This window comes from Anser anser, assembly GCF_964211835.1.
Source record: "Anser anser genome assembly, chromosome: 10".
Taxonomy (NCBI): Eukaryota; Metazoa; Chordata; class Aves; order Anseriformes; family Anatidae; genus Anser; species Anser anser.
The window spans coordinates 25,084,837-25,103,805 of record NC_139730.1 but is presented as its reverse complement, the minus strand read 5'-3'; the positions used below and the strand labels follow the sequence as shown (position 1 = coordinate 25,103,805).

General features: G+C 40.0%; 1 protein-coding gene and 1 pseudogene across 2 annotated transcripts in view; one reads left to right on the top strand and one right to left on the bottom strand.

Moving 5' to 3' along the window:
• Window positions 1-18,969, bottom strand: part of LOC310904788 (uncharacterized protein) — a 339,287-nt gene that overhangs the window by 77,368 nt on the left and 242,950 nt on the right.
• On the top strand, window positions 1,478-11,971 carry LOC310904761 (ubiquitin carboxyl-terminal hydrolase 42-like; annotated as a pseudogene). Its single transcript has 16 exons — window positions 1,478-1,819; window positions 2,527-2,727; window positions 3,812-3,922; window positions 4,083-4,185; window positions 4,349-4,416; window positions 4,573-4,643; window positions 5,174-5,256; window positions 6,487-6,598; window positions 6,959-7,099; window positions 7,293-7,393; window positions 7,854-7,995; window positions 8,675-9,384; window positions 9,755-9,843; window positions 10,015-10,018; window positions 10,248-11,272; window positions 11,773-11,971. The product of its transcript is annotated as a ubiquitin carboxyl-terminal hydrolase 42-like (transcript).

Here is an 18,969-nt window from a genome sequence, read left to right as displayed (position 1 = left end):
CATTGTTCAAACACTTCTGGACCCCCGTCAGGCTCGGTGCCACGACCACTGCCCTGGGCAGCTGTCCCAGTGCCCGAGCGCCCTCTCAGGGCAGCACCTGAGGCGCACGGGGCTCGGCGGGGCGGCCCGGGAGGGGAGGAGGACGGCGGGGCGAAGCGGCCGCTCCCTCAGAGCCGTCTCCCCGCCGCCTCGCCCGCACGTCGGGGCTTTTTCGTGTCGGGGCTTTTTCGTGTCGCGCCCTCGGGCTCTCGCCGCGGGCGACATGCCGCTCCCCAGCGCGGACAGCTTGCGCGCGGGGCCTGCCCGCGGCGGCGGCGGGAGGGAAACCCCAACCGCAAAGCCCTCCCGGCAGGGAGAGCTCGGGGTGAGGGCCGGTCCGGCACCGACAGTAAAGACACGCCGGAGGAAACGCTCTGCTTTTAGCCGTGAGCACCGCGGCCAGGTTGAAAAGGCGTCACGCTGGAGCTCCGAGTTGGGCGGCGTTCCGAGGCCGTTGTGGCAGTTGTGGAGACGGCCTCGGCTGAGGTGGCGGCTGCTGTCGCTGCTGTCCCCTCTGTCCCCGCTGTTGCCGCTGTTCCCGGCGCCTGGAGACCCCCGGCAGCCCCCTGTGACAGGACCTGTGGCCCCGGGGAGCAGGTCCTGTGGCCCCCTGTGCCCGCCGCCTCGTCGGCCATCCCGGCAGCAATCCTGCCAGCACAGAATAGCTCACCGGCTTTACGTGCGTTTCAGGGTAAAGTGACGATTAACTTCTATTTCCTGGCTTGGGTGCTGCTTTATTCTTTAACGGAGCTTCAGGTTTAAAGGTTAAACTCAGTTCTGTCAAGGTTAAACTCAGTTTCGTGAATGGCATCTTGGACAAAATCTTAAGCTGTGATTGACTCTCTGCTTAACAGAGGCCAAACGTGTACCTACTGAGAAGCAGGTCATAGGTGATAAGCCCTCACAAATTAACTTGCTATCACAAAGTGACGCCCAGAAAAAGTGTATTCAAAAGCTAGGCTCATTATAGAATCACAACCAAGCCATCATGACTGGTGCAGTAGACAGTGAGGTAGAGGGTGAGCCCTGGAAAGACAGAAGTAAAGTAGCAGCGAAATGCAGGTACCTTTGTGCACACGAAGCAGAAAAGCGCAGGCAGTAAAGTAATAGTGCTCCATTACTAGCGTGAGCAACAATTATATATAAATCGCAACCATTATCTATTAGATAATAGGTAATAATTAATAGATAATTGCAAAGCTCCAAAAATGCAATAAATAACTGATTCCCCTCAGAGAATGTCATTTGCATTTTTATATTAAAAAGACTCCAGAGTTGTAATGGATTAAAATCCTACGAAAGTGAAAGAAATGGCATCAGCCACTAGTTCTGCAGAAGCTAAAAGTAATACTGATAGAGTTTTGATGGAAATTTTTCCTTTGTGTGTTTAGTTTGGGGATTCCTTTTAAATCATTCATACCAGCAAGTTAGTTCTTCAAGGCCGTTTCTTTGAGATTAAGTGACAGGACTTCTACTACTCTTTTCTTCTTGGAATGCTTCTTGGTATTCTTACGTCAGCCAGAACATTTGTCTCTGTCGCAGATGAGAACAATGACCATAGTTAACAAGCCCAAATCTTCAAAGTCTAAAAAGCCATCTTCAAGGCGGTCTGGCAAATCCAAGAAACCGAGTACTAAAAAACTGATGTCACGCACCGCAAACTGGGGCCGGATACCACCTGCAGAAGATTCAAGCCAAGTCTCTGTGGCCCAAGGATGTGGAGGTGCTATTTATTGTAGATCCTCTGAAAAATCTAAGCCTTTTGCCCAAAGAGATCTAAGTAAGTGTGCGCTTTATCCTGCCTCCGTTTTCTTCAAAACAAAAGTAGAAAGTGGTAGTTCTTGCTTGTTGCACTGATAGAGAACGGGACTACTGTGAATAAAGACTTCCAAAGCGATTCTCCTAAGGCAACTGAAGTGACTGACGTTACAGAAATTAATTTTGATATATTTACAGTCGACAGAGAAATGTGGGGAGCATTTTGTAATGCACTGATTCATCCATATCTTTTCTGTTTTGCAAAGAAAAGTGTTTGATTGTTGCTATTCACAGGTTCCATTATTCACAGGTTTTTGAATGTTAAGATTGCTCAGGAAAAGATCTGATATTTGTAGGGGTACCGTCATTCCTAGTTATTTGTTTTTACATTGTCCTTGCATTTATTACCATATAATTTCAAGTCTAAGTTTGTGGTTGAAGTTATAATAAGGAAAAAAGCATATAATAAGGAAGAAATTAAAATGGTTGACTAAACTTTTTTTTCCCAAAACGTTGTGTTGACCAGCCAATTTGAAGATGGCGGTATTAAAGGTGTCTGCAATAAGTTTTTCTGTTTTGGATTGTAGCTAGTTCCTCTAGGTGCTCCCGCAGAATAGTATTTTTACTATGCCTATATATACTTTATATATTCACTATACCTATATATACTTAATACCTTTCTTAGAAACAAACAAACAAAATCTCTTTTTAAATATAACTTTCTTGCAGTTGTTAATGATGGAATTGCTCCGCCACAAAGGATTCTTTTTCCACCTGAGAAGATACGTATGGATTGGCAAGAAACACAAAGTGTTGGAGTTGGCCTGTACAATCTTGGCAACACGTGTTTTCTTAATGCTACTCTACAGTGTTTGACCTACACCCCCCCACTTGCCAATTACATGCTTTCTCTTGAGCACAGCCAGTCATGTGAGTACTTTCTAACAGTATTTTAAATCTGTTGGATAGTGTGAAGGTGAAAGAACAGCAGTGATTCTGTGAGACAAACTTACTTGCCTGATTTTACCTGTAGACGCTGGCTTTGAGCATTGTATTAGCAGTGGGCTCGGAATAGCATATGGAGTGCGTTTAACGCACCATGTGTTTTTTTTGTTTGTTTGTTTGTTTGTTTTTTTAAAAGGATCTTTTCTTGCTTCATGGGAATAATGAAGTGCATTGGACAGTAATGCATTTAATGAACATTTGGCATTTGGGCTATTTGGGCTTCCTGCTGCTAGAAAGGCAATAAAATTTAGGATGTTGGCATCATAGGTCTTTAGTCTGCACAGCCGAGGTTCCATAATGCACTACAATAAATGGTCTGTTCGTTGTTGAACCAATTAAAAAAAAAAAAAAAAAAAAAAACCTAGAAAGCAATATGAGCTGTTATGAACACGACTAGATTTTTTTGTGGGACTGTATTAAAATCTAGACTGATTTTGTCCTAAATAAAATGTTGTACTATAAAGTAAATGTTGTACTAAACCTGTATGCTTTTTAGGCTGGTATCTTTGTATCGATACCTAGAAATTTAACTGTTTTCTTCCTGTATATAGAAATCGTTTCAGTTGAGAATCCTGTTGAAAAAAGGAGGGCAGAAGTACTATTACATACATTACTGTAATTTTTCCTTTCTCCCAAAGGACTCGTAGCTCTGTATCATGAAGCTCACCTGACAGCACTGTGCTGAAAATAACCCACGTTCTCTTAATGCTGTATCATCAAGGTCAAATATTCTTTCCTCATACATTTTGCAACCTGTGGAGTTCACATTCCTGTCAGCCTTTACAAACGTGACTTTGCAGTAGTCTTTTAGATTTCTCATCACAAAATGCACTTGAATACAGGCTTAATGGATATTTTTATTCTATAAAGTTGTGTGAAATGAAATGTTAGGAGACTGTTGGGACAAGGAGAGTGGATATTGTATCTATAGTTTAAATGTTACTTATATGTTTGTTTGTAGTTATGTCTGTTTCGCTAGACTGGGATGCTTTCTTCTTTCACTCTTCAGGTCGTGAACAAGATTTTTGCATGATGTGCACGATGGAGACTCACATTAACCAGGCCCTGCGTTGCACTGTTGATGCCATCGAGCCTACGCGTGTTATCAATAATCTCAGTCGTAAGTGGCTTCAGATGTGTTTCTTTTTCAGCATCTTGTAATCTTCAAATAATTATTTGATGTGTATAAATGGTTTTAACACTGTAAAGAAGAGAGATTTTAGAAACAGGAGAATTACTTCATTTTTAAATGAGGTGAATACTATCATCTTCTTATTTAGGAATAGGACAACATTTCCGTTTTGGCAGTCAAGAAGACGCACACGAGTTCTTGCGCTATACTGTTGATGCTATGCAGGAAGCGTGCTTGAATGGAAGCACCAAGTAAGCATAAACAAATTCACTTTTATACGTTCTCTAGCACCTTTTAGGCCTTTATTTACTATCAAAACTGAAAGTCTAGGTCATCCTTGGTTTTCATAAAACTCTTTGAAGAGTTAACTGTGTGCCTTAAATCTTCTGAGGTCTGATTATAATTTATTTCCAGATTGGACAGATCTTCTCAAGCTACCACCATCATTCATCAAATATTTGGAGGATTTCTAAGATCAAGAGGTACTTTTAAAAATATTCCTGTCCTTAGAACTGATCTGTGTCTTTTGTCGGTAGTAAAGCAGTCTGTAGTTTGTCTGAAGTAGTATCTATCGACAACTTGAATGTGGACAGTTAGTCTCCTTCACGTGTTGTTAAGCATTTATATTTTGCTTCCAGTGAAGTGCTTGAATTGCAAAGCAGTTTCGGATACGTATGAGGCATTTCTTGATATCACTTTGGATGTAAAGGTAGGAGGTTTTGTAAATATAATTCATGATGTTTAAGTACATGTATAACTTTCTAAATTAAACTTGTTTAACTTAAAAAACCAAACCACGTACAATGTTAAAATATAAGAGCTTGGTGGTGGTTAGAAAGTGGATTGGACTTTGTCCTTCTGTGGAACCCCTGTAGTCTCCACGTCTGCATTGGGTTTAAGGGGAAAGAATTTTATTGCTGCGCAAAGTATAATACTGTCACACTTCTTTGTTGTTCTACCTCAATATACGTCTAATTGTTAGACTGTTGGATTTGTTGCCAGTATTGATGACAAAGCACACTATAGATGCTGTCTGCGTTACTGGAAAATGATTTGTTTCAAAGTAGAATGACTTCCAGGTGAGGTAAACGCTGAGCATGCTCTTTCTGCCTCCTTCTTGACAGTGCTCATAGTAGATCGCTTAAGTATGTGTTAGTCAGGTTCTCTTATAAACTCCTAGTGCGTCTCTGGAATTTTGAATTTACAGTGACTTTACGCTCTTCTCTCTCGCTCCTCTAGGCGGTTTCATCTGTTACCAGAGCTCTAGAACTATTTGTGAAACCTGAAGAGCTGGATGGAGAGAATTGCTACAAATGTAGCGAGTGAGATTATTAACTAATTATGTCTTAATGCTAGATATTAGTTTTATGTATTGCATGACTTAGAGCGTAAGTTATCCTTTAACTTCATTTAGAAATAAGGAGACGCAGCATTGTTGTTGTTGTTGTTGCTTCATTTTCTAGTAGTGGTGAGCTGGAGCAAGGAGCTATGGAGAATGATTTGGAGTGGAAGGCAGCAGCAGGTTCCTACAGGTCCTAGCGTTCACTGTGAAACAAAGTTAGATTGAGTGTCAGGGAATGTGAGCTGGCTCTGTGGTAATGAATGTTAGCAGCCTGTGCTGGCTCACTAAACAGCGTCTTGCACAGCTCTTGAACTGTGAAACCTGTCGATGTGGACTAATGTCCGAAATGAGCTCCCTTAAGCCTAACCCGTGCACAGGGAAACCCTGTTGAGTTCAGGCGCTCTCTGTGCTGATCAATATGTAAGATGTTTCTACGTATGTGAGAAACAATTGAATATTTGCATAAGATGGTTTGGCAAAACAAGCTGTTAGTCAAACATCCCCTCAGAAAAGCACAGAGTGCCCGGCTCAGTTCTGTAGAATTCATGCCTGACCCCTCTAAATGAAAAATGCAGTATCCACTTCTTGTTGTTGGATACTAAGGAAATTAGGGTGTCGAATCAAGAGCGTCCAATAGGTTATTAAAGCAATTTAATCCCAGGTTCGTCTTGGCCTGCGGATCCTAGAAAGCAACATGCAGCGTATTCAGGATTCTCATAAGTGATGTCTGAGGAAGAGAAAGAACTGTAATAGCACCTCACATCTGAATTGCATGGTCCTTCCTTAATGTGCTCTTTGAGGTGTGATCGGTTCAGTCACACTTAAAGCCAGAATTTTCCGTCTTTTTGTGAGTTTAAAAGGAAAGGCCTTGCACATGTACAGTACTTTTTCCATTGCTGATAACTGTTATTAGTCTTATATATAACTCATTTTTACTATTTTTTGTTTATATTTTATAACTCCCTGGTAATACGCTTTCGTGAGAGATTCCTGTTCCCGCTATGCTCTGAGTTGTTGGTAAAACTTACCTTCTTCTCTGTATTAACAAACGTGACATGCAGTGCATGGGTTTATGAAAAGAAAAAACCAAACATATGATGCAAGTAAATATCATTCAAATAGCATAAGCATGCATGAGACATTAAAACGAGTTTGTTTTGGGGGCAAAAAAGATGATGCTTTCAAACACTTGTCTCTGCTTGTTTTTAAGGTGTAAAAAGATGGTTCCTGCATCCAAGAGATTTACCATACACCGTTCTTCCAACGTTCTCACAATATCACTGAAAAGATTTGCAGATTTCACAGGTGGAAAGATCAACAAGGTATATTTCCCGCTGTAATGCAACTCTGTCATCATGTAATGGGACATCCCCCAAAGCTGAAAGTTGTTAATATTTTCAGACAATAATTGTAGACTAACGACTACGGCTTATTCTTTCTCTTAATATCAGTAAAGTTCCTGCTTGACAAGAAGCATATACTTTCCTCTGAGAAGGCTAATTCATCAGAAAACAGTTGTCTGCAACTTCTAGTATTAAACGTTGCTTATGGGAAGACTTATTTTTAGTGAATCAAGAGATATATTCATATAATTCCAGTCTCTGTTTTTTGGAAGTGTTTTTCTCTGGCTAGTCCGCGAAGTACTCTGATATAATTTTTCTATCTTCTTGGTCTCTCTTTAGGAAGTAAAATATCCTGAGTATTTGGACCTCCGAGCCTACATGTCTCAATCAAGTGGAGAACCACTCATCTATGCCTTATATGCGGTGCTGGTGCATCATGGTATCAACTGTCGCTCAGGACACTATGTATGCTACATAAAGGTAGAAGTCGACATCATTTCTAACAGGGTAAAGGTTGTGCTGGCAAACCAGTTCAAGTGTTACTAGTAGTACTGTTTCTAGGGAAAAAGATTTCATTATATGTTTATTTGACACGTGTGTATTTTATTGCTATCTGTGATTTCATTTGGAAAACATGCAATTCATCTAAAGATATCGTTGTCTTTATTTGCAGGCTGGTAATGGACTTTGGTATCAGATGAATGATGCAAAAGTAGTCCGTACTGACATTAAAAGAGTTCTTGGTCAGCAAGCTTACTTACTTTTTTATATCAGGTAATAACAAGTATTCAAATGTGTTCAGAAGAGATTTACTCTCCTGTTATTGATACTTTTCTTTTTGCAAGTGTTTTTCTTTCTCTCCCAGGAAAAGATGATTATTTCTCTAATTCAGTTCTGTCTAACCTGAAATTCTCTGTCATTTATTATCTTTTGTTGCTTGGCCTTAAACTGCAGCACTTGTGTAAATTGCTGTATATGTGTTATCTGTAGCTGGCTAATTTAGAGAAGGAGAGAAATGAAGGCCATCTGTGGTGTAAGAATGAATTATTGCTCTGAAAGTGATAGTCATAGTAGGAAGACTGTTACCTACTTTTCAGTTTGTAGTCTTGGCTAAGTCTTCTGTAGAGAAGGCTTCCATATCGTATGAACTGTTCCTATAAAATTATAGGATGGGATTTAATCCAAGAGTAGGCCGAAAGAAAAACTAAACTGAGATCACTGCTCTTTTCTGAAGGCGCTATGATTTGACGCTCGGAGAACGTGCTTTTTACTTAGCAGCACCGTCTTATCCCTGTTCATTCCCCCCTGGTCAGCGGGGGGCTAACAGTAAGCAGGCTGGATTTCTGGGACCACGACTTCCTCCTCATATGATTAAGGTAATTTAGGGAAGCGGGAGGGCAGATAATGGCACCAAACGGACAGTGGGTTTGGGGTTTGGTGTGGGGTTTTTTGTTTGGTTTTTGGCATCTTTGTTTTGTTTTCCTTCCCACGCTGCAGCTGTCTTCACAGCCCTCATGCTACAGCCAGAGTCATTCAAACAGTGGTTACTGCTGAATTGCGCAGCCATGCGACTCCATTGTTTATACCTCCTAGACAGCTTTGTAAAGCACAGAGAGCTACGCTCTTTGACAATTTAAGTAGAGTGTACTAATCCTCGAATCATTTAAAAGAGGACTTGTTTTTCCTATCGACGTCACTTTAGCTAAGACAGGGAAACCAAATTGTCTTATTCCTGAGCACCAGAACAATTATTCCAGGCTTTTTGGGGTATGTTTAAGGGGGAAACTAAATATATTTGGGAATAGCTTTAGGCAATGTTAAGTTGTTTGGATGGTTTTCAAAAATGATGTTAATTTGATATCAATATGCAGTAAACCAAAAGCAGGAATTAAATACACTTATGGGACTTGCATTTATCTTTTAAGGGCAGTGTTTTTTGCTTTTTAGGTGTTAAGACCATTTGTAGAAATACTTAGTAGGAGAATGACATGTTTAAAAATGTTAAATGGAGTGTTTGCATTAACCCGTCTTGCAATTTCTTCTTTTTAAATACAGAATTCAAGTCGTTTAAATGGAAATGGATCCATAAAAGAGGATGCAAATACCACTGGTGTCACCCTAAAAAGGCCATCTTCAGCACCACCAATGGCCTGTGTTCAAGAACAGGCGATTACCAGGCCTTCAATTACTGATACGTCAAAAAACCAGAAGATCACCATCAGTATTCACAATAAATTGCCTGCTCGTCAGACTGTGTCACAGCCTGACTGTCTTAGCAGTGCTGTGGAGGATGAAGATCTCTACAAGGCTGTTCCTTCATCCACAATCACAAATTCGGTAAAGCAAATGAAGCAAATACAAATACAAAAAAAAAAAAAAAAGAGTTTCTGCTGAAATTTTTGTGGAGCCAAAGGTGAATGGAAATCCTAAACTCAGCTCTGATAACACAGTCCCTTACGGTGCAGAATCTTCAGGAAAATCTGAGGAGGAGTCAAAGGGCTTATTTAAAAGGAATTGCAATGCAATGTGGAATTTTGGTTGGAAAGGTAGTCCGTACATCGCAGAATTCCCATTCTTCCTGTCAGAATGCTGATGAAGGAAGATCCCAGCATGAGCTGCCAAACACTGATTCACTGAATGGTGCTATTAGTTTAGTTCATGAATCTAAAGAAAACGGACTGAAACTTGATGATTCCACTTGCCAAGTTGAACCTGTTAAACCTTGTGAGATGTTCTTTTCTAAAACAAACGGATTGCTTGAAACATAGTAGTTTGCTCCATCGAGAATTTCTCACCCACGATGTATTCGGGAGTGTTTATCATGTTCCTAATTCAGGCGAAATGCTGAGAAAACACAGCACAAATTTGATCGTAACCCTTTGTGATATTATGCCATTAGAATTTGCAGAGCTGAGCTGACATTAGAACTTGTCAGCTTAAGCTGAGCTGAGATAAAAATTCTTAAGTTTCATAAAGTAGATTTTGGGAGGTGAGTTGGCGTTATCTTTGAAGTGTAGATAATGCATACAACACAAAGCGATCTTGCTTAGCATTTAATGTAGAAATTCTGAGAAGACTAGTCCTCAGCACAAATGGTATTTTTTCTGTCTGCTGACTTGTGCGTTTTAGTTGCAGATGCCTGGAGCTATGCCTCCAGTCCCTCGAGAAGTCATCATGGAATCCCTCACGGCCAGCCAGCTGAACAGCTTGTCAGAGGAAAGAAGGTAAAATGAGCACAGTCTGATTAAGACAAGATTTTATGGAAGTTCATTGCGGTTTTATCTGTCTACTAATACTATTTAATGGAAGGATTTAAATCAGTAGAATTCCGTACTGTATGGCCAGTGTTGCGAACAGAACTAATGATCGACACTGTGCATAGCACTCTGATGCAGGCTGGTGCCTCGCGGAGAACTTGTGTTTCTTCATAGAATGTTTTTCCATTTTTCTCCATTATCTGGAGAAACATTGGCTGTTCCCCCGTCGCCCCCACCCCTTTTTTCTCAGAGCAGCAGGTGGAGGGAGACGGAAACGTGTTTTTATTTTGTGCAGTGTCCCGGGACCTCCGAAATCTACTGAGAATGATGAATACCTTGAACAGTACCAATGTGATGACCGTGGAGACAAGGAGAAACCAAGAAGATCAAAAGAACATGAACTGATTTCAGAAGAAAATGTTTTCTACATCAAAGAGTCTTCTGAGACTGGTGAGAAATTGCGGCAAACTTCCCCTCTAAAGTCTGACAGTGAATGTAGTTCTAAAAACCTTTCCTCCTTAGCTGTTACAGATAGATGCCAAGATACAAAGGACGAGACTAAAAAATCTGACAAAGAGCGTTACCAGAGAAAGAGGGAACATTCTCCTACTGAAGAGAAGGAGAGTCAAAAAGATGGTCATTCCAGCAAGAGAAGGTGCTCTCGGAGTGTGGAAGTTGTTAAGCAAAAGCGTCACAAGCAGGAGTATTGGGAGGGAAGCAGGTACAGATCTTCCCATAGTGAAAGGAACAGCCCTGATAATGGCAGAAGACCAGTAAAATATTCAAAGTACAGATCTCGAAGCAGAGGAAGATCAGAACAAGATAGCGCTAGATATTACCATTCCAAAGGGGAAAGAAGTTGGAGCAGAGAAAGATACTATCAAGATGAACCACGGAAATGGGAAAAATGTAGCTATTACAAGGATTACTATTCACCTCATGCAGCAGGAGACAGTAGAGAGAGAAAGTTCTCTCACGGTGATAAAGACTTTGACAAATTGACTCAGACTTACTCCAGCAGGTCACATAAGCGTTATCATTACAAAAGCAGATGGCCTCAAGGTTCCCTCTTGCGAGAGGAAGATGTACATCACTTTAGCACACCCAGAGCAGACTCACATCGTTGCTCAGTAGCTCAGCAACATTCTGGAAAACATTCGCGTGAGAGACATGCACTTCCACCTGTGTCAGCTCATTTGGAGAACTGTCGCCAGAAAAAGGCAAAAGAAGGAAACAGAAAAAGACAATATACTCGTGCAGAAGGTAGTGAAAGTGAAATAGAAAGGCAACGCAGAAAGGTAGAAAAGGAGGTTTTAGGTGGTGAAAACATGAAAAAATATAAGAAGTTCTAGAAGAAAAAGAAGTCTGAAGATAAACAGGGAGAGAAGGATTCCAAGTAAGCAGGGATTCCAGCCTAATCAGCATTTTTTTTCCTAATTCTTTTCTGGGTGCTTCTCATGTTTTGTTTTTTTTTTTTCATAGTTTCTGAGTTATTTAGATAGCATAATCTGGCTGGGGATCATGACTGGGGATCATTAGGTTGATCAGTGAAGACAGGAAAGGTATTGCTGAATTGTGTCAGAGCACTAGCTTTGGACCACGTAGTTCGAATCACATCTGCACACCATTCTGGATTAGGTTAAAATATTTTTTTTTTTTTACTTGCACATATTCCAGAGCTAACCATTGTTAATGATCTGTGTACCAACCAGGACCTATGGTCCTTCAATCTGAGGGCTTAAGTTTGCTGCATCTAAAGGAAGTTACATGTGCACAAAGTACCACAAAATAGCTGACATGCGGCAAATCATCGCCTGTGGTAAAATAAATAAAGTTTCCTGTATGCAACAAGTGCCACATCTTTTTTTCTCTTTTTAACTTGCATGTTTCTTTCAGACTTTATGATTTGTATTTCTCTGCGCTCCACTTTGACAATGCCAATCGCAAGCGTAACAAAAAGAAGAAAAAGGAGAAACATCAGGAAAGTGAAAGGCTTCTTGGAACACTTAGATCCTCGTTTCCAGAAGAAAACCCGGGAGAAGAAGGAAGAATCCCATCCTCCAGATGGCTCTTTATGAGAGCAATGCAGAAGTGAGGGCAGTAAACAACCTCACAAGGAAGGGAAGCCTTCCAGTGCAGGTGAAAGGAAGAAACATCGCATCCAGCGAGTATATTAAAGGTAAGCGGCTGCAGCATGTTTATGGGATTCCTTTTAGATTAATCTAGAGATTATCTAAAACAGTCTTTAAATGCTTGATGACTGAACAGTCTGCTGGATATTAAAATATGTTTTGAAAAATATGTTTCAAATGTTGTTTTTTCAGCTGTGTGGGGAGAACAAATACAGTGGCTATGAATATTTTGGCTATTATTCAGAACAGCATGTGGAGGGATATGTAAACTATGTAATATGTAAAAATATGTACTATGTAAAAATCCTGCTTTTTTTCTCCTTTTTGTTTTTTTTTTTTGTCTTTTTCTTTTTTTCCCTGCTATTATAGGTTTAAGAATATAGAGGAATGCGCTGATGGAAGCCATGTAAAGAGTCTCCAAATTTGCATTGGGTTTAAGCGGAAAGAATTTTATGTCTGCACAAATTATGATACTGTCAAAACTTCTTTGTTGTTCTACCTCAATATACATCTAATTGTTAGACTGCTGGATTTGTTGCCAGTATTGATGACAAAGCACACTATAGATGCTGTCTGCGTTACTGGAAAATGATTTGTTTCAAAGTAAAATGACTTCCAGGTGAGGTAAACGCTGAGCATGCTCTTTCTGCCTCCTTCTTGACAGTGCTCATAGTAGATCGCTTAAGTATGTATTAGTCAGGTTCTCTTATAAACTCCTAGTGCGTCTCTGGAATTTTGAATTTACAGTGACTTTACGCTCTTCTCTCTCGCTCCTCTAGGCGGTTTCATCTGTTACCAGAGCTCTAGAACTATTTGTGAAACCTGAAGAGCTGGATGGAGAGAATTGCTACAAATGTAGCGAGTGAGATTATTAACTAATTATGTCTTAATGCTAGATATTAGTTTTATGTATTGCATGACTTAGAGCGTAAGTTATCTTTTAACTTCATTTAGAAATAAGGAGACGCAGCTTCGTTGTTGTTGTTGTTGCTTCATTTTGTTTAAACAACTGGTGCACGGAAATAATCCCAAACTTGAAAACGTTACATCTGTTTTGGAAATCTAAGAAGAGTGGCTATTAGCTGATATTGGACTTTTCTCGTAGCATTGTCTGCACCATGGCTTGTCAAGCTTCCTAGGCGTGTAGCTGCATGCTGAAATATTCATATTGGCAGAAGTGAAAAGACATGCCCAGTAAGTAGTGGTGAGCTGAAGCAAGGAGCTGTGGAGAATGATTTGGAGTGGAAGGCAGCAGCAGGTTGCTGCAGGTCCTAGCGTTCACTGTGAAACAAAGTTAGATTGAGTGTCAGGGAATGTGAGCTGGCTCTGTGGTAATGAATGTTAGCAGCCTGTGCTGGCTCACTAAACAGCGTCTTGCACAGCTCTTGAACTGTGAAACCTGTCGATGTGGACTAATGTCCGAAATGAGCTCCCTTAAGCCTAACCCGTGCACAGGGAAAGCCTGTTGAGTCCAGGCGCTCTCTGTGCTGATCAATATGTAAGATGTTTCTACGTATGTGAGAAACAATTGAACATTTGCATAAGATGGTTTGGCAAAACAAGCTGTTAGTCAAACATCCCCTCAGAAAAGCACAGAGTGCCCGGCTCAGTTCTGTAGAATTCATGCCTGACCCCTCTAAATGAAAAATGCAGTATCCACTTCTTGTTGTTGGATACTAAGGAAATTAAGGTGTCGAATCAAGAGCGTCCAATAGGTTATTAAAGCAATTTAATCCCAGGTTCGTCTTAGCCTGCGGATCCTAGAAAGCAACATGCAGCGTATTCAGGATTCTCATAAGTGATGTCTGAGGAAGAGAAAGAACTGTAATAGCACCTCACATCTGAATTGCATGGTCCTTCCTTAACGTGCTCTTTGAGGTGTGATCGGTTCAGTCACACTTAAAGCCAGAATTTTCTGTCTTTTTGTGAGCTTAAAAGGAAAGGCCTTGCACATGTACGGTACTTTTTCCATTGCTGATAACTGTTATTAGTCTTATATATAACTCATTTTTACTATTTTTTGTTTATATTTTATAACTCCCTGGTAATATGCTTTCGTGAGAGATTCCTGTTCCCGCTGTGCTCTGAGTTGTTGGTAAAACTTACCTTCTTCTCTGTATTAACAAACGTGACATGCAGTGCATGGGTTTATGAAAAGAAAAAACCAAACACATGATGCAAGTAAATATCATTCAAATAGCATAAGCATGCGTGAGACATTAAAAGGAGTTTGTTTTGGGGGCGAAAAAGAAGATGCTTTCAAACACTTGTCTCTGCTTGTTTTTAAGGTGTAAAAAGATGGTTCCTGCATCCAAGAGATTTACCATACACCGTTCTTCCAACGTTCTCACAATATCACTGAAAAGATTTGCAGATTTCACAGGTGGAAAGATCAACAAGGTATATTAAGAATATACCTTAAGAATATAGAGAAATGGTCTGCTTTTATTTTCATTTTCTCTTTTTTTCATTTTTCTCTTAATATCAGTAAAGTTCCTGCTTGACAAGAAGCATATACTTTCCTCTGAGAAGGCTAATTCATCAGGAAACAGTTGTCTGCAACTTCTAGTATTAAACATTGCTTATGGGAAGACTTATTTTTAGTGAATCAAGAAATATATTCATATAATTCCAGTCTCTGTTTTTTGGAAGTGTTTTTCTCTGGCTAGTCCGCGAAGTACTCTGATATAATTTTTCTATCTTCTTGGTCTCTCTTTAGGAGGTAAAATATCCTGAGTATTTGGACCTCCGAGCCTACATGTCTCAGTCAAGTGGAGAACCACTCCTCTACGCCTTATATGCGGTGCTGGTGCATCATGGAATCAACTGTCGCACAGGACACTATGTATGCTACATGAAGGTAGAAGTCAACATCATTTCTAACACGGTAAAAGGTTGTGCTGGCAAACCAGTTCAAGTGTTACTAGTAGTACTGTTTCTAGGCAAAAAGATTTTCTGAAATAACCCCAAACTTGAAAATGGGATCTTGTATAAAATCTTAAGCTGTGATTGACTCTCTGCTTAAGAGAGGCCAAACGTGTACCTACTGAGAAGCTAGGTGATAAGTGTTTTTGTACACTTATAAGTGGTCATTTTGTAAAGAGACTGCTGAAAAATCTGAACAGTGCTGCTGCAGAACTCTGAATGGGGGGCTAGCAACTGTCTTAACTGATCTGGAATCTTGAGTTTACTTTTCAGTGGACAGGAGGAGAGTCTCTCAAGGCAAACAGAGAGAGAAATAACACCCGATACTCATGTCAACATAAATTTATGCTCAGAGTGTAGGTGTAGGAACAGCGTCGGTATGTATATGGAACATCGGGAGAGGAAACTATATCGGTATTTACAGCTTTTCTACTTCCTTGTCAGAGAGACGTTGTCTCCAAATTAGAAATTGATGTATTTTGAATAAGGGCTGGTGGATCGGATTTATTCTTACTAGTGTTAATATTTGCTCTTGATTAGTACTTAATATCTGGTAACGCATCAATCAATCGTCAAAAATAAACTTAAAAATGTGTAAGGCTTATCTCGTTGGTCGATACAAAGACCAAGGTCTTTTCTCTTTTCTCTTTTTTTTTTTTTTTCCCAGTATTGTTTTTCTGTTTTCCTTCTCACTGCAGTCTTCATTTTGTTTCTTGTCCCTTAAGTATGTTTTCAATGTGTTGTTGAAACATTTTCCCTTTCAATGCAAAAAAAGGAGCTGTCACTGGTGTCTGCAAGTTGAAGACTGGAGCTTATCTGAAAATCACTGAGCCCAAGAGCTGTCACCTTAGTCTTCCAATAGGACAAGGATGTCTTCGTTTTCTCAGTTAAATGCATTTTTCAGGTTTGTGTATTATTTTCTCAGGAATGGAAAGTGTGCGCACAATTTGCCAGTTGTGGGACTAGGAGTTCTCTTATTTCCTGTGCTTTGTTTAACCTGTCTTAAGTTTAATGGATAGCAATCAAGGTGTACTAGAAATCTGAAAACACTTTATGCTTTGTTCTCTCAGTCATTTTGGTATAACAAACAAGCTTATGGTTTAAACCCTCCATTAGGTTAGCATTTTCCCTAAACGTAACAAGTCCCTGTGTGCTACAGGAAGACAGTAACAAAAAATTAAGTATAGATATTCATCCTGCCATTATTCAGCTTCTGCCTATGGACAGACAATTACACTTATTTAAAGCGGTATCCTCTTGAAACCTAATCAGCATGTTAGAAAGCACTTAGTTATCGGCTTTTGTCCTGGAGGGCTGAGGTTTGTTTTGTTTTGTTTTACATTCAGCATTTCCTTTTCTAGCTTCCATTCCCCTGTTGTTTTGCATGAGGAAAACATGCAGCTTTACAAAGTAGAACGGAAAGAGATGCTTTTCAGTCTAACTTTTCAGTTTTTTGTAGGAGTTTTAAATGTGGTAGGTGCAAAACAGCATAAGTACTGCTGCCAAAGTTATATTCAAACAAGTATTTCTTGGAGAAGCAGAAGAAGCCCAGGGAGAAATAAATTTACAAACATGCTCTTCATGCTCTCCTTTCCCAAGATTTCTCTGAGATATATCCCATAGTCTGTGGGTTTTGAGGTATGTGGTTCCCAGGAGTGAAAAGGAGGGCCAAACAGCTCTCCTCTCGGATCTCCACGTGCCAGGGCTTTAGTGTACTGCCACTTATGGCTCCGCTTTTCACCTGGAAAAAGCGACCTCATGCTGTAAACTGAGGAGCCCTGCAATTGTTCTACTTGGGTTTTTTTTGTTTTTTTTTTTTTTTCCCCTGCTCGTATAGGCTTAGAAATGTGCTGATGAAACAATAAAAAAGCCAGCTTGGTACATCTCCTTACAAAAAAATAAGTACAAACTTGAGCTCCTGATCGGCTTCATGCTGAACTCCGTGCTGTTCTTGTCGTAATCTTGGTCTCTCAGTAGATAATATGGTTTAATTACGAATAGAATCATGTGATGAAGAAGATCTCACACTGCAACAAATTCAGCATCTCAAATGAAATTTTACATTTTCCGTGATTTTCTTTCTGAGCAGAAGTGTGTAGTATTAAATATATATATATATCTGTGATGAAGCCACGGTCGCAGTTACTCAGATATCTTAATAAGCACTTGCAGGAAGATAAATTGCTGCATCTTTTAGCATTATTTAATTGTAGGGTTAGAGACATGTTGATTCAACAGTGCTGTAAAGTTTCTAAGAGGTCACTTTGAAAAATACCAGCTAAATTACTGGCAAGACTGCACCCGTTCTTAAAAACAAACAACCCCCCCAAATCATCTGTTTTCCTCTTACAGGTAACTGAAGTAATCCCCGAAGAAGACAGTTCACTATCCAAAGGCAAGTTTTATTTTTAAACATTTTCTACATTTTATACCTAGCCACAACTTAACAACCAGTTAACGGTCGGTGACAATCCTGTTCAGTGTTGAAAATGTCATTCTGGCATAGGAAACAAAGGACTTCATCTTCTTGCTTTACAGCTGAATGTCTTCTACATAATGTTTGGAGAAGTGAAATCTTGCAAGAGGTTTTCAAAAATTCTGCCCGGTTTGGATGATGAAGTAAATTGCCATAGTCAGTAGATTCTGGCACTGACAAGTTCCTTCAAGCTAAAGAGGGAGTGCGATTGTTGCAAAGCATGACTGTGTTTTGAGACAGGGACGACCACAAGTTTTAATCTTAAAATACGACATGGAGGGGAGGCTGGTTGTTCACACATTCTTGCAAACATTAATACAATCTGTCCCATTATCAAGAACAAAATTAGGGACTGAACGGAGGTCTTTCAAATACCAGTGTTGCAAAAATAGACTTTTTATGCTACTAATGTCAAAAGAATCCTGATTGTACTAAACTGTGTCTCTTCTAGCTGATAAATCAGGAATAGCACAGAAGAAAATGCGTCTGCTCTAATGCTCTTTGGGCTTCGGTGAATTCTCTGGCCAGCAGATGGCGAACTCGCTTATTCTAAACCAGTCAAAAGTATAGGGAGAAAGTAAATGTCTTGCACACATTACACAAGTCCAGGGCATTGGGATCACTGGGCTACATGAGTGAAAGAGATGTACCCCAACAGTACCCCACTTAGATACGCTGCTTGCAACATAAGCAGGATGGGAGGGCTGTGCAAAGCAATTTTGGTAAATTGAGGAATTCATGTATTTCATCAAGCCTAAAGATACTAATTAGTTTCATGTGGGGGAAGGTCAGTCTTTCAAAGAAAAGAAAAAACATCTCTTAAGCAGGATTTTCTGAATGGTGGAATCTAATCTGAAAAAAGGCCACTTCAGCAGGTTATTTATTTATTTATTTATTTCTTACTGTATTGAACCTCTCAAGTAAGCTAGGAGCAGACTAGGAACAACTGAGGACTTGTTAGAGTGTGCCTTTTCACCTGGACTCATGTTACTTTGAATAAATTAACAAGGATAGCTAGTGATAATTTGTGATTTAAGGAAATTCCAGATACGTGAGAGAAAGAGCAGCGTTAAAGCAGTTAAATTCCTGCTCTCTCTAATAAGTGCTCTCTCTAGCCAGTTTCTGAACGCTTCTGTTCTGTGGCTAGGATTTGGTCAGCTTGACCACAAGATCACTAGTAAAACAAGGATGCCGTCCAGTCAAACCTTCAAATGAATGCAACTTACCTAAGGTCTACCGTTTGCTATCAAAACAGGTAGCTTTGTCCTAATATTCTGTACAGTTGACCAATTTTAGCATGGAACTGAAATGCAGTCAGTTTAATGGGAGGGCTTTGGAAGCTGCCTTCTCCAGTCAGTTCAGCCCTGTAGTCAGAGAGCAGATCAAGCTGTGTGCAGGCTTGTGACTTCTCTCTTTAGAAAGAAAACCACTGAGCCAGACAGTTCCATGTTGAGTATCACAACAGGGAATGACATTTCTTCCCTTTGTCTTTCAGATGCAGAGCTTACTGATGGAAGCCTTCAATACTCAGACTAAACCTACCATCAAAACGGACGACCT